Genomic DNA, 16,696 nt, shown 5'->3' on the forward strand with positions numbered 1-16,696 from the left:
TCACGTTAAACAAACATTAGGTGAGAAGAAATATTTCCAAGTAGCATTAACCACTAACTATAATATAAATGCTAGTCTGATGGCAGTAACCTTAAAAAAATAGAAAATCTTTTGTATAAAAGAGATGAATGCCACATTTATCCACTCAAGATGCAAATCTACACAGAGTTTTAACATACATTGGGGTATGGAATTTCTGGCTAAATTAAAAATTTACTGTCAGAAAGGAACAAAGCGGGGCTCATCCACAAGGCTCAAGGCCAGGAGCTGGAGGCAGCCAGAGGGCAGGAACTGCCCTCACCAGCAGGACGCAAACCCATGGCATCTGATGGTCATAGAGTGTGGGCAGAGAGTGCGAGATAACTAGGTCCACTGATCACCACAAAGCAAGAAAACAGGTGCACAGTCCAGCAAAGATGTCTGTTTTTAACCTGCTGCCTGGGATGGTTTTTTTCCCTTGCTGTCCTCTTCTTTATTTGGTTTTGGAAAGCAACTAACAATTGCTCCTTATTTACACACTCTGCAAGCAATTACTTTCTCATGTTATCTTTGTTCCAGGATGAAGAGTGTTCATCTGTTTAATCTCTTCCACAGCAGCCACATCTGATCATTCTTGTTACCCACCTCTGTAAGGTTTTTAGGTTTTAGGTGTCTTTCCTGAGACAGGATGATAAGATATAATGAAACATATCGTGGTATAATAAGGACTTCTGTTTTGTTCTGTCCTCTGTTCCTTTCTGAGCAACTATGATTATTCAATTTTGATTTTTTAATCTGTGCCAGCTCTGAGCTGAAGTTTTCACATAACTACTTACAATGACTTCAGGATTTCTTTCTTGACTGGTAACACAGAGACAAAAGTAAAATGAGCTCTATCAAAGGCTGACGCTGGGCACTTGCATTTGATCATCTGTGCTACTAAATAGCTACAAAGTCACCAACACAGCCTTGGGTTTGGCAGTTCTGCCAAACTACTCCTGAAAGTGGTTCAAGCCTCCTGAAGCACCAATCATCACCCACTAGGGATGATTACTGACAGGTTGCTGGCATGTGAACACACTGTTCTAAAGGCTTAGAGGGCATATGCTACGACCTCAGTGTCAAACTACATCTTGAATAAAACATGCAAATATGTTTAGGCAAAAAAAGGAAGACAGGGAAAGTGTGAGCTCATTGCTCAGTGAGATAGGGGTCCTGGTTACACAGGACATGGTAAAGGTTGAGGTGCTATAGGGATACCTTTGCCTCAGTACTAGCAAAATGAGCCTTCATATTCACAGGTCCCAGAGACCAGGGGGAAACCACGGAGAAATGAAAGGTTGGAGCACTTCCCCTCTTTCTGTTCCATTAGAAACAAAGACAAGATTTTGGGTCCCACCCTCGCTAGGAGAGAGTCTAAAGGATTCTGCTGTTGGATAACTGGTGTAGTACAAAAAGCTCTCTGTTTATCCTACTGATGTGTTCAACTCCCTATTAGCTACTGGGACAGTGGTGTAGAAAGGGAGGTGGTGCATACTTAAGGCACACATCTGGGCTGGGAGAAAATTAAGTTCAAGTTCATACTTAATAGAATACTTTATTATTCATACAAATTGGAAGAGATTTCTCTGGGAAACTGAGGAGAACTGTATCAACCTAGTATATTTGGGGCACTATCATGCAATTTGGAGAGTATGGATCCTATTATATGATATTACATAACGTTCCATTATGATACTGTATTATAAATAACTTATAAAATTGTAAATAGGTTTTTGTTTCCTAGGTGACCACACTGATATTTGGAGGCAGAGTATTTCTTAGGTTAATTTTGTGCTTGCAAAACACACATTTATTCTTGGAAGGTGAGCTTTTTGTTTGATCCTGTAATAGATAACTATTATGTTGATACTTAGCAGGTTAGCTTTTCTTAAATAAAATGGACCAAACTAGTGTTAAGAGTAATTTTCAAAATATGCTATTTCCCCTAATATGGGGGGGGGGGGGGGGGGGGGGGGGGGGGGGAGGAATCATTGTAATTATCTAATCAAATCAGTAAATAAGAAAATTTTCTTCCATAACAGAGACGACAGTTGCTCAAGTATAACAACTATATTTACATAGAATAATATTTGCAAGCAGAAATTATAGCAGAAAAAGATTTTATTATAATGCTATTGATCTTCAGCTGGAATCAGGACATACAATATAGATATATGGGGATGTGTATATATATATACACACACACCTTTGAGGTAAGTGGGGACTTCTAAGTGTCCAAATTTGCTTCATAAGAATGGAAAATCTCTATCAAATAAGAAATCTGTTAATATTGTAGAATATAAATAAAGAGTTTTTTCCTTTTTTATTCTTCAAGGTCTCCAAACAAATCCCAGCTTACTTCTGTCTTGCAACAGGGCCTGTTGCAAAGACCTTTGATGCTTCCTATTGACTCAACAGGCTTTGGATCTGGTCCTAAAATAGTAAAACCTTTGCAGAATGTTTATAAATAACCACTTAGTCCATGCCAGCTTAAAGAAAGCAAAAGGAAATAAATTAAATGCATCTTCCAATGACATAAGTCTCATGAAGAATTAACTAGGATAAGCACTTACTTTAGTTGGTGCACTGTCGATCTGAACAATGCAGACAAAAATAATAATTAAAACATAGCTTCATGCTGAGATGAAACTTTCAAGAGTGTCTAGCGTGTTAAGATTATGATTTTTTTTTTGTTTTGTTTTGTTTTATATTTGCAAGCATAATTATGTCCCAGAGGCAACAGGAGCTAGAGTTTGTCAGCCCCCATTTCCCCCTCCAATAGGAGATTAATTTCTTTACATAGAAATCCAAAAGTTGATGCCAGAGCAATAATAACAATGTAAACAAGTATTTTATTCTTTTAATCTGGAATGCATAATTTAATGCCATAGTTGTGTAAATAATGAAAATATCATGTTTACTTTAGACAATTAAGGGTAAACTGAAGGTAACATTTAATGTAGTATTGATTGACCACATCAACAAAACAACGGCAGACATCTGTATGGATGACGGCAGCTAGGAAAATGCTACCGAGTCTATCAATACAGATTAAGCAGGGTGGGATGGAGCAGACTTGATGGCTCAGAGTCCTGGTAATGGAATATGAAGCCTTTCACCTCCAGCACGCTGACTTGAGCCAGCCTAGGTCAGCCTGTCACTGAAAGTCATTACCATCAGATGGTTCAGTGAAATGGGTTTGTCCTAATGGCAGGCTGCCTGTGTCACAAAATGCACCATCTATCATGACTGACATCACGTTGAGATTTTCAGCTGGGAGGCTGGAAGGAGAGTGGATGGGCTCCACAACACCCCTATCCCCGCAGGAAGCATGGGTAAGGACAGTTGTCTGGGGCTATGCTGCAGGGATTTCAGGAATGCCTGATTTTAGGGATAGTGGTGTCAACCACTAACCTAACGTACAGCAAGAGGAAGGTATCTGCACTGAAGAAACTGGAACTGAAATGTAAGACCAGACATGAACTAGAAAGAAAAAATGCTAAGTTACGGGAGAAGTGTGATAGGAGTAGGCACAGCACACCAGCAGCATGAAGTTACAGTAGCTCTCTTTTGGATGGATTTGAGAGAACCAGTGACACCTGGGAAAAGCAAAACAGGGCTTGTTAAAAAAAAAAAAAAAAAAAAAAAAAAAAAAAAAAAAAAAAAAAAAAAAAAAAAAAGATAAATTACAAAAAAAAAAAAAAATGGAATTAGGCAGAGGGGAGAAATTATATATGAAACAACACAGGATAGGAAGAAAGGATTTGAAAATTAAGGCAAAGTATATACAGAGCCAGCATTAGGAGACATTGGAGAGATGCAAAGTGAGGAATTACATGGATAAAGGGATGAGCTAAGGCAATTGTTTCTTTCAGTAGCAGTTCTGGTTGGATATGAGGAGAAGAAGACTCTATCTGTCAAAGCCACCAGAAACTACATTGTTAGGAAGTGACAGTAGCATGAAGTGAGTTTTAGCTTTGTGGTTAGATGGGGAATACTGTACCTTTTAAAAGTTCTGAGGTGAGGTATTACTTGAAAGTTTCAATGTTAGCCTGAACAGTAGCCCCAGTCAAATGGCTGTGTTATCAGCAATATTGGCTACAGTTCAGGATAAGAGATGGGACAAAACTCTTACTTGGTGATAGCAAAATTAATACAAGAAAAATAATTAAGAACATTGTTTTCCATCTTTGAGCTTAACTTGGTGTTTAGACATACTTAAGAAGACAGCAGGTTAGACAGTAGACAAGTTGTTGCACCTTGGGGAGATAGTTTTCTGTATGTTAATTTAATCTCTGTTGTCAACTTGGAACAAAGATGTTGAGCATCATGTTCCAACCTTTTACCGAAACTAACTAAACTCTAAAAGCTCAGGAACAGCTTCTCAGAGCTTCGTAAAACATAAATAAAAAAGGAAACCTATTTTCAATGGGCTTAACTACACATCTGTTAAAGAAAGTTTCACAAATCATAAACTTCAAAATCATTGCACGTGATGAGAACAAAAAGGGACAGATTCTTGTCAAATTGTCAGAAGAAGCTGAAGATCTTGTGAAAGAATGAAAACACGAGGAAAACCAGGAAAAGACAGTCATTGAAAACAATGGCTGATACATTTCCTTAAAAACTGTGAGATAAAACTATGTAATTTAAAAATACATTTAGAGTTTTACACTAATCTGATCCAGGGATATGACAGCAAATTGATGGGTGTGGCAAGATCAACAAAAATGTCTGATTGACAGGCATTTTAGTTACAATCACATAATAGTAATGGTACTTCTATTACTACCTGTAAGAAACAGATTAAAATTATCCTAGCACACACATATACCCAGGCTGCTTCTAATCCCACAAAACACAGCAAGCTTGTCGGTAGCACTTCACTGTCTAAAAGTTGTTTCCATTCTGACCAGTGTGAATCCTTTCTTGCAGAAAAAAATTGCAGTGGGAAACAATTTTTCCATAAAATAAGGGTTAAGAATGAAGACATGAAAGAGTGAAATGAAAATGGTGAAAACATCTCAGTGCTTATAGAGCTCTTTTTCATGAAGTCATAATTCCTTATGGCTTCTTTACAGATTATGTATTGAGGCTGCTGGGCATACGCTGGTTTATTACTTAGAAGAACAACTAAGTAGTGAAATTAATATTGTGATTAGGTCATATTAGGTGAAACTGAACTAAAACCAGATGTATTTTGCTACTAGGGCTCACATGGACAAAGTCCTCAGCAGTGGTTCACATATTACAAAATAATGTAGCCAAGAACACTTATCCTGGTATTTCTTCATGGAATTTTTTTGGTAGTGATTCTACAGTGAAAAACTATGTCTAATGTCTATTTGAATGTGATTGCTGTTTTTTACATAATACTATATTCAAATACCCATGAGCATATTCATGACTTGGGTTTAAGTGAATCTTATTAAAACAATCAAGGAAACAAAATGAAGTATTAAAGTATTTTATAAGTATATGGTTTCTGCCCTACCATTAAAAGTATGGATGAAATAAAATTATTGTTGAAAATTCTGAATGGAGAAATTAGAAAAATCAGAGAAGGTGCCCAAGTTGTAGCAACTCCAGCCCCAGAGGAGAACAAGATTTCTTGGGAAGAAGACTTGAGATTGTGTCCAAGGACCTGCCACATTCAAAGCAGCTAAACACCCTTAGTGTGAGATTTCTTGACAAAAGAAAAGGGTACAAAAAAAGTATTTTGTCTTGTCTCTCAAAATCAGGACAGGCTATCCTTCTAAGAAAGCTGTATCATTTAAAGCAGCTATTAAGTTGGCTGTAGAAACGACTGGAGAAAACTGGTTTGGTATGCGTGCCAGACACAAATCTTGAGTAATCAACTTTTCTGCAGGCTCATTCTCCACTCTGTACGCATGTCATTGAGAAAGATGAGAAAGTTCAGCTGGGTATGGCTTTCACTTCCAAAGTAGCAGAGGTAAACAAATGCAAATATTTCTTTTTCTGTGTATCTTTCCTTACTGGGGAGTGCTACACTTGGTTACCAAGTGCCATTTTGCAGGAACCAAGGCATGCGCTTGCAATATTAATCAGTAAACTGTTCTGAGTCAGTGGCTTGCTTCTCGCACAGAAGTAAAAGAATTATCTGTTGCAGAAGGCCTGGCACCTAAGGTAGGCAAAGAATTACCTGTTGGAGTTCATAATTTTCCATGTGTTTTGTTTCTAGGGCTTTGAATGTTAAGTTCCCACGTGGCTTGTGACGAGTGAGAATGATGGGGTGCTAGAATTAGATGATTTTGACGGGCCCTTCCAACCCAAACCATCCTGTGATTCTACATCATGAAAGCGGCTAATTGCTTTTTTGCTCTACAAGTCTGGAGCAACATCTCTAGCACAGTCAAGAAATGCAATGGTAAAAAGTAAGCAGTGAGTGGGGCATGCTGAAACATTCCGCGGCTGAGCTTTCAGCCTGCCCTAAAGCATCTTCCCCGGAAAACCCTGCAACACACTCGACTACCACAGACGAGCGAAAGCCACCTCAGGAGCCGCGGGGCCGGGACACGGCGGGCGGGACCGGGAGGCGGGGACGCTCGGGCAGGAGGTGGCGGGAGCCCCGCTAGCACAGGAAGTCGCCCCGGCGAGGGAGGAGGCGGAGCTCAGCCGCTCGGCCCGAGGTACCGCGCCGCGTCCCGGGGTGGGCGAGCGGCCGCGGCCGCCGGGCCCGAGCGGCCCCCGCCCCTCCCGCGCCGCGGGGGCGCCGCCATTGGCCCGCGGGCAGGGAGGGCTCGCTCCGGCGGCGAGCTCGGCCGGCCCGCTGACCGCCGCGGACCCGCCCTGCTATTGGCCGGCGGGAAGCGCGCGGCTCCGCGATTGGCCGGAGCGCGCTGTCAGTCCGGGCGGCCCCGCCCCCGAACCGCGGCTGGAGCGGCTGGGGTCGGAGAGGGTCGGCGATTCCGCCGCCATTTTGGGCGTGGGCGGGAATAGCTGCGGTGCTGCGTGCGCTGTCCCCCGCGGTCGGTGTTCTGTTTCACCGTACCGGGATCCCTCGACTACCAGGGCTGCTTTTCCGTGCTCGGAGAAGTACAACCCTCATCAGGCCGTCAAATTGGAGGGAAATAAACTTCTCGCCGGTGTCTCCTCGTGGGGGCCGTGTTCGAGGCCTGGCCTGGGCACGCCAGCGGAGCCGCGCTGGCCGAAGCCACGGTTGCCTCCATAGGAGGGTAGCTCACGGTGTTCTTCCGTGAGCACGACTGCTCACATGCTGCAGGCCCATGTGGTGTGGCTTGGTGTGTGTGTGAAAACACGTTTTGTGTGAGGTGTTAGGGTGTCTGGAGCTGGACAATCTGCTGCTCTGTGTATGCTGACCTCCCACGTGCAGTGTAGTGCTGCTGGATGTGGTCGGCTGGCTGTGGGTGTGCAGTAAATCTGATCCAACCTGGAGTGTTGAGCTGGCTGTGTTTGCCTTACAGGCGTGATGTGTTCCGGGTACATTGGACTCCTTTGTGTTCTCTGCAGAGTGCTCTGGTCATGCCTGTGCTCTGAAAATCCTGGACAGAAATATGTGACGATATGTGAGCTGCAAAAAACTTCTAAATGTGAAGTATTGGCAGGGGGTTCTCTGCCACGCTGTTCATGTGGCTCTCAAGCTGCTCCACCTTCCATCAGCCCACACAGTTACAAGGACAGATCGTAGTAGGATCAGAAGCCCCCTCTGAAAGAGCTTATGGTGTAATTGGGCTGTATATACAGTACACACCTTCACACTCAGTAATTCAATTGCATGTCATCGTTTTTGAGTTTCTTCCTGCTGGGGCCCTGTCTCATTTCTAAGGAGCTAATCAGAATGGAAGGGTACCTGCTATTAAAGATACACTGAATTCTAATGCAGCCTTTGTTACTGATATGTGGCTTATATAGTGGAAAACTGTATAGAGAGATGTTTAAGAGATATGCAAAATTCTCCAAATCTGAGGAAAATGGAACTGTTTCTTAGGTAATGCTGTTTGGCATGTTATCCTTGGCTGAATCGCTTTACTCTGGTACAAAATGGGCTGGGGACAAACCATTGTTCAGAAAACAGCTTGTCTGCTCACCTAAAGAGAAACTTGGCCAGCTTTTTTGTTGACATGATTGTCTTTCATCTTGTATTAATACCGCTTACCTTCTAGGACTTCTTTTCTGTCATTGTGGAAATTGGAAAGGTGTAAATCTACCTCAGATACAATTTAGTGTAGTCTTCTAGCTAAACCTGGTTGAGCAGGAGTAGACGAGCGGAAGTAGAGACACCCAAGAGGTCCATCAACAATCTTGGGAATTCTCTGAATTTGATTCATGCAGCTAAGAAGAGATAACCACAATATTCTACAACAGCTTTCTTACTGTGCTTGAAATAGTACTTTCTAGCTACAAAAACAGTATAGAAAATACTTTTTCAATGCAAATGTGGGAGCTCTTCAGACGTCTAGGTTTTGAAAGATTACTTCAAATCAGATTACTAAAGCAGAGATTCCTGTTAACGTGTATTTAGCTTTAAGTCTTATATTGAGTTTCGTACAAAGACATGTATGTGGCTTTTGTAAAGTCATATAAACAGGACCATGCCTTCTATTTCAGATACAAGCAACTGAGTTCCAGAGTTTATTACTGCATCACATTGAATGACCAGGATTTTCCCATACGTCTTTTCTTTAGAACATACTTTAGCAAAAGGTAATATGCAATGAGATATGTACTTTCTTCATAAAATCAGGAGTAAAGGCAGTATCTTTGTTACTGGTTTTTGTTTTGTTGGTTGTGGGGTTTTTTTTCCTATGAATTTGAACTCTTCAGAGTAAGTTTATAGGCACTGAAAGATGCTACACTCACTTCCACCAGTTCCGGATTTCGTACTTTTGTACTGCTGTTAGACACTGCAGCCTCTCCAGATAAGGAAGCCAGTTTGTGTGCCAGTTTGAAAATCTGCCTCACTATTGGTCAAAAATACAGAATGAAGTCTAGTCATGTAAGCTAATATATTTATCTGTGGTACTGACTCAGATTAATATCTGTGGAGTATCTTTAGGATATACTTAATTCAGATATTTCAGCCAGATTCCCATGGCCTGATCTAAAGGGCATCTGAAGCTCAGTGTACTTTATGGAAGTAGCTCCAGCAAACATCAGTTGTAGTAGACCCTATGTAGAAAATATGACAATGGTTGTTTTCTTTGGATTATATTTTTGCAGTGAAGATACTGTCCTTATATTTTTCTGTGAGATTTGTTTCTCTAGACCATGAATTCGTTTTGGTTAGATAATCTTAAATACCTTTCCAAATTAATTGATACTGTCAGGACAAGATACAGTCATAGTTACTGTTAATCGCAGTTAGGGTTTTAGAGTTTATGTGAGATTTTTATCATAACAGGGAAGTTGTTGGATTTTTTCATTTGGATATTTCCATATTAATCTAAGGTTTGCATTCAGCAAGGCAAGCTGTGAATTATAGGAGAAGATAGTAGTGGGCTAATATTACAAAATTTGGTTGCCTGTTAAAAAATTTTAACCGGTTTAATGTTGTAGGGAGCCGATTCACTCTGTTGTGAAGAAAAAATGAATTACTATGTTTACATGTTACGAGATACATAAAGAGAATGCAAGGCAGATGTGTGTAAGGTGTGGACAAAGAAGCCAGTGATTTCTATTTGCAGTAGAAGTCTCCCCCACCCCCCAACTCACATACAGTACTATTGTTGTAATGCAATTACTCCTGGGAAACAGAAGTGTGAAAGTCAATGTTTTCTGACCCAAACTCTGCCTTAAATTTTTCTGCTCTTGTGAATTTTTTCATTTGCTTTCAGGTTTACTTTGCTTGAGGAAAAAATGTGAAAAGATTTACAGAATAAATACTAGCTGATCATTTTTCAAAATAAAAAATGAAGTGCTTTTCAGTGAACGGCTATCCTCATTCCAAGTGAAGTCTGCAATGATTAAATATTAAAATGATCCATGGTTTAAATGAATACAAAAAATTTTCAGGAGATTATTACAAAGATTAACATTTTTAATGTTTTAATAGTCCCATAGTTTATCAATCACAGGCCCAGTGAAACTGCTTTTAGCTAACAAACCTGATGATCTCATATATCATTGCAGTAATATGTACAACATGTACCTCGTGGTATGGTTGGTAGAGATGAAGAAACAGTGTATCTTATAGCTCTTTAATAATCAGGTTTATTCTTGGAGTATTTTTTGACACACAGAATAAGCAGGTAACATTTTTTTTCCCCTATGGAAAAGAAAATAAGGAGGACAGTTAGTTCCAGAAAAACTGTGGTGTTTGCTGGAGAGGAAGGAGCTGTTGTTTGATGTAATGACAAACATAGATGGTCGCTGGTATGGCTGTGGAAGAATAATAAGTTCTTGCATGTGTGTTTTCAAATAGAACTTGCATTAGTGCAGCTTTAATATTGTGGAATTATCTGCAACAGCCTGATACATTTTTATTCTTTAGAATTATGTTTGAAGGTCATGGGAAAATGTCACGGAATCCCAGGTGCTTTTATATCACTAGCTGCGTGCAGATTCTCCTGTAATCAGTGAGTTGAGTAAATACTTGAGGCATTCCTGACATGGACTGTGCTAATTCCTTTGTTTCTCATTTGTCTTGCGTTTTTTTAGCCACAGGGCTAAAAATCTGCATTAATAATTTTTTGGATTCTGCCTTTCTAAACACACACTGCAGTGATACAGTGGAGCTTTGCATAATACCATTTATTGTGTCCTGAGATGTTTTTCAGTTTTAAATATAATTCATACATCATCAAAATAGTGTTCATCCATGCGTTGTGATTGTTCTTGTCATCGTCCTTCACTCAGTATGTTTTACAGTCAAAAAGAGGCTGAAGTGGGGAGAAAAGCTGATGAATTAGCCAATATAAACCCAGAAGGGTTTGTAAAGGATTGGAGATGGGAAAGGAAGGGTGAAGTAGAAATCCAGGCCTAGATGTTGAGCTGGTAAAATGATTAAATAGGGAAAGACTGTTCTGACAGCAGAAACCTACGGTGGAGAAGTCACAGCAGAAAAGACGAGTGTGAGAGGGGAAAAGAGCAAATGTTGGCAGTAGGTTAGTGTTGGGAATGATAGTTGGAAAATTGAAATCCAGAGAACAAGCTGAAGCACACCATTTTCTACACAAGTTAGTTGTCACTTATTAATGTTGTTATTTCTAGTCTTAGGTAAGACAGCAAATTAAAAATGACGTTGCATTATCTGTAGTTGGTTGCGTCTAACCAGAAAGCTAAATTAATCCTCATGTATTCCTATTGAAATAAAACAAATTGTGAAACAAAATAATAACCTTTTATGTCATGGACTGTTTTTTATATTGGGGAAACAGATAGGGTTGAAAATGTAGTAGATTTTGAAGTCTCAGTTGTTTTCTCCCTGGCTGTGCTGTGTGGTGTAAATGAAGAAAAGGTTAAGTTTGCCCCTGATAATTCCCTCTCACATTTTCATTATCAATCAGCCTTTGTAGGTTTTTTTGATTTTATCTATTGTGTTTTCATTGTAATAGTACATATGAAGTTCTCAATTCTACAAACTCTTATGCTGAGATTTATTCACAAACAGCTCTGACAGATGTACTCTGGAAACTTTAAATGCTGTCGTTTAAGATGGTGCCAGCTGGTCGCTTCTCCCCGCCCTCAGATTGCAGTCTGGATGGAGGAGCTGGCAATTCCTGCACCTCAGTTCAGTTCCTTCACCTGAAATGCGAAGAAATCCTTCGCATTTCTTTTAGGGTGCTGTGTGCTGATGTGGAGGCTGGGAATCAGGTCCTGGGTCCTGGGCACAGAACATACCCTCTTTTGTTGTCCTTTGCCTCCTAAACTGTGGCAGGACATTAAGCACCTGGGTTGTCTTAAAGCCTCTCAGACACCCAGAGGTTGTTGATGAGACTCCTCTGTAGTTTTGAGTTGAACATGTTTTAAACTTTTTTTTTAAAATTACCTATATTTTCAATTTGTCACTGTACCCAGTCAGTGAGAGGAGCATTTTCCAGCTTGGCTTTACCATATCACCATCTTTGCTTAAACTCTGACTTTTGCCTGCTTTTAAAAGTAGTCATGCCTAAAAGCTTGTATTAAAAACCATAGATCTTTCTTTCATGTAATATATATGCTCTAGAAATGTTTTAGTAAGGCGGTGTGTTTCTCTCATTGTTTGAGGAGCTGGTAACATTGCCTCCAATTAAGATTGCATCACTTACTTTACTGCTAGACTAGTTTTGTACTACTTAGGCTCTTGCCAAAAGGAAATTGTTAACCTGAAGCAGTGGATTACTTGTTTTATTTTTGTGTCTCGGCTGCCAAATTGAAAGCACAGTATTTATATAGCTAACATTTAAATTTGGTTAGGTCCTTGATTTACTGTTGCTCAACTAAAATTAATTTTAATATTAGAACTGTACAGTGACAATAAAATGGATAAAGAGCTGGTGAGCTGCCAGCACACAGAAGTAATGGCTGGGAGGCCTCTGTCAGTGGTTGAGAGCTTGTGGGGACTTTCCGCAGTTTTTGCATCAGGTGTGATGCGCTCGTCATTTTGGTCAGTTGTCTGTGCGTAAACATACAGTCAATAGTGGCAAATGGTGGATAGTTCAGTGATTGCTGGATTGATGAAGAAAGGATGAAGCCATCTCATGGCTGAGATTGTGGTAACATGAGTCTGTTAGAATGTAGTTAGTGTGCACGTGTCGAGGAACAAGGGGTGCTAGGTGTGTGTGCAGAAAGGAGAATTTTTGTCTTGTAGAGTTGTGGCTGAGGGAAGGCTTAAGAAGTTTGTGAGGAAGGTCCTGTAGAATAGGGGATTCAAGTGCAGGGCAGTGTCAACAAGGGCTGGTGCTGCCAAGGAGAGGTAGGAGCATGGTAAGAATAATAAGACCAGTGCAAGAATGTTGCATGTAGTTTTATTTCTGTGGAAAACATGTCCTGAAAAATTTGAAAACATGATGAAGGTCCTCAAAGACACAGACTTAGTTCAGTTAGTAGAACTGCCCTTAGGAGATGGGTTTGAGGTCGGGCTCACGCTTGCCGTGGTGTTTCTGACCACGCATCTGTCTTACTCTGTTAGCTCTGCCTCCCACCTGGTTGCTGCAGAGGCCTTCCTATGTACTGTTTAGTGTCCTAGGCAAGGCTATGCTGAATCTGTCTGAATTTGTAATTTCTTCCATTTGCAGAGGACATGAAAAGAATTGTTTCTGTTTTGTTGTGTATATATGCAACATGGAAAGCTTTCAAGAATGTTTTTTCAACGATTTTGTATTATTTTAATGGAACTACTAAGAATTGCAGCAACTAAGAGTTTACTGGTTTGTTTTTGGTTTTTTTTTTTTTCTGAAATCATGAAATTATAAAAGCAAGGGCGGGTGTTGCTTTGCTTGGAATTTTTTGACATGCTATTTAATTTATGAATAAATCTTTCTGTAATTTGGAGTGAAAAGGTTAATAAAATGTTCTTAGATTGATGCTTACTTTTTATTCTGAAAGATTGGATAATTTGAAAGCCTGGGTTCATTTGGTATCTTTTTGTATATACAAAGCTAGAGACCAACAGGCTAAAAAGGAATGGTATTCTGGAAAAATTATTATAGACACAAAACCTATTGAAAAAATCTTGAAACTATTTTCATTTCAAGTACACCAGTGGGGTTAAATAATAACAATAACTTCTGTTAGAGTAACAGATCATAATAATTTAAAACTAAAGTTCCCAGCACACTTGCTAATATCTTTTATGGCTTCATTAAAATACATCTGAAATAATTTACAGAGCAAAACTTCTGCGTGAATTCTTCCAGTTCTGCATGGGAAGAGTGCCTGTTTATCTTCATGCATGTTTATATAGACCCCTGGAAATTATGATGTAAATGTGGATGCCATACTAAAACATAGCCATATATGCAGAGTAAGGAATTCAAAGCATTTGTATTCTGTCATTTATTGCGCATAAGTAATATATATTGTATAGGCTTGGTTCAATTCTGTATCCTGACCATAGAAGGACACTAGAGAGTATGTAGTCTACCTTGAGGGGACCTTGAAGGGGAGGGAATAATGTGTGTAGGAAAAAGCTCAGGACAATGACTCTGACAAAACTTGTCTCTTTCCGGCTCTGGTTTTGAGCCTTCACATTTATGCACTGTCATTGCTGGAAATAGTGAAGAGCTGGAAGGGTGTTTCTCTTGTACTATACTGTTACACATTTTTATTTACTAACCTTATTAAAATAAATATGTAGATCACTGTGGAAACAATTTGGACAGCTGTAAAGCTGAGTGCGTGTGATAAAATCATCTGAAAGCTAAAAGAGGGCTTAGCTTTGTTTTCAGAGTTTACCCAGCTCTCCTTAAATTTTTAAACTTAGCTATAGAGCTGTTGGTACAGCAGTAGCCACACTGGGCAATTGTAGCAGGAAGAGAACAGAGCTGCAGTTTCTTGTGATGGTGCTGTGTTCCTAAGAAAACCAATCTGAACTCATTTTACTGTATGCTCTAGAAGATTTTTTGTCATTGTGTGTCATCTACAACACTAGGTTTCCAGCAGTGCAATCACCTTCTCCTAATAAAACTTTGTGGCAGAAGCACACATTCTGCTTTGACTCTAGCCAAGGGCATGTGCAAGCCCCTTCTCCTGGTTTGTCACCCCAGGTCACCCCTAGTGCTTAGAGAGGTGCACTCAGGCATTTTTTGGCATTCTTCTGGACAGTGAGCCCTGAAGCAAAATCTCTTCTTAAACAGACACCTGCATGCTGTTCAGGGGCAGAGGGAGGAGATGAGGATGCAGTCTCCTCCCACCCTTTTCCCATTAGTGGGAAGAGCCAGGAAATGGCACAAATGGTCATTTGCACAAATGGTTTAATCCCAAATCTTCATCTGGTCACATGACATTCTATTTCAACTGATACTTTTCTGCTGGTTGATAATTTTTCATTTTGCTGCCTTTCCTCCCAGCTGCACTCTACAATTGTTTCTGCCTTAAAATGAGTCAAGGAAACAGTTTACCAGATTTTTTGATTTTTATCAAAGCTTATTTTTTCATTTGGTGCATATAAAGGTTTTAGCCTGATTTTGATCCATTCATTTAATTTAATCTTTGTTCAAGGTTCAGGTTGTAGATAGGTATCAATGATCTTCTACTCCCCTTTTTGCCCAAAATATAACGTAAAGCTCCCAAAGAGATGTTATCATGTAAGCTATTACTTACTTCTTTATCTTAAAAATCATTACCTTTAATGGGATCTCTGGGTAGTTTTCAGGAGAGCCAAGCCTTGAGCAATTTAGATAAAATCTACAGGGAGTGTGCTTGGCCTATTGTTTTGAACTACTTTGGGAACTACTGTGCTGATGTTATTTACTCCATATTAAACTTTTCACCCAGTTATGGCCTAATCCTTCAAAACCAAGTAGGACTTTGTTTTGAAAATGCTGCTGTTAACATCTGTGGGTCTGTGTTCACTTAAGCTTGACTATTAGGCTCATTATTAAGTGTTGTAGGGCTGAACTTTACATTTTATTTGTTAACACTAAGTTAGCTACTGGTTATCTACTGGTTTTCGTCTAAATTTTAAAGCAAGAACGTGCCAAAAAGATGTATTGCGTTAAGGCTGAAGGAATGCATGCCAGCTTTTTGCTCTGATCTTTATGGGGAAGGTCTGCATCTGGATGCAGTCCTGTGCCACGTGTTCTAGGAAGACTGCTTGATCAGGCATGTTGGACCAGATGACCCACTCTGATCTCTTCCAACCTGATTGATTCTGTGGTTACTCTGTCTTTAATCAGATGTTGAATAATGGAGGAGAACATAAATACAAAAGCCAGCAAATTAAATCTCCTTACACTTCATGTTTCTTTGCCTGGTGACTAGACTAGATGATTTTTTTTCCTGAATGTCTAATACAGCATGTGGGGGGGGGGGGGGCGGGGGGAAGGCATAAAACTACTTTTCTTCATTCTTAGATCAGCCTATTTAATACTTATTGAGCTGCAGTAGCTTCAGAGAAAGGAAAAAATGCACATTTGTTCTGAATGCTGGACGGAGAGATTACCCTTTAAGTCCTTTTGAACACCAAGTTTAATAATGGAACTAATAATTCAGTTTTGCTAAGTGTTACAATTAGGTTTATGTGGACTGAAGTATTATTTGCTGCTGTCATTTGTAGAGTTGCTTTCAACTTTTGCAGGCTTGCTCAGGGTAAGAAGGGAAGCAGTCCTTAGGCTGTAAACGCAGTGACCAATTTTTGCAATATTATGACTTGAAATTGTGTGATGGAACGTTGTGTTATACTACAGTGAAATATGTTACAGAGGGGCACATTTGTCTGCCTCCCAGCTTTGGGCCTACATGGTGTATTTGTGGCTGTTTTCTCTTCTGGTTTTCAGTTCTTAAGATAATTTTATTTGCTGAGAGTTAGGTTTCTGCTTGAATGATAGACACATTCAAGGCAAGTGAGTAACAGTATTAGAATTAATAGAGAAAAACTGAGACTTAGCCTCACATACTTTAACGTTTGGGGGTTTTCTTATAAACAGTGTGAGAGCATGAAAAGAAAGGAACAATTGCTGTAGTTTCAAATTGTCTTGTTTTGATATATTACTTCAAAAAAACAATTCCAGTTTTTAAATAATTTACTCAGAAATTTTATGTTTTTAACAGTCTT

General features: G+C 39.7%; 1 protein-coding gene across 1 annotated transcript in view; it reads left to right on the plus strand.

Annotated features, from left to right (window-relative positions):
- The first annotated feature begins 6,582 nt into the window (after positions 1-6,582).
- Positions 6,583-16,696, plus strand: part of TRIQK (triple QxxK/R motif containing) — a 60,582-nt gene continuing 50,468 nt past the window's right edge. The window contains exon 1 of the mRNA XM_040065957.2: positions 6,583-6,671. The gene's annotated coding sequence lies outside the window, so the exon portion shown is untranslated. The remainder of the gene's footprint in view (positions 6,672-16,696) is intronic.

The sequence above is a fragment of the Hirundo rustica genome, chromosome 1, assembly GCF_015227805.2.
Source record: "Hirundo rustica isolate bHirRus1 chromosome 1, bHirRus1.pri.v3, whole genome shotgun sequence".
NCBI lineage: Eukaryota > Metazoa > Chordata > Aves > Passeriformes > Hirundinidae > Hirundo > Hirundo rustica.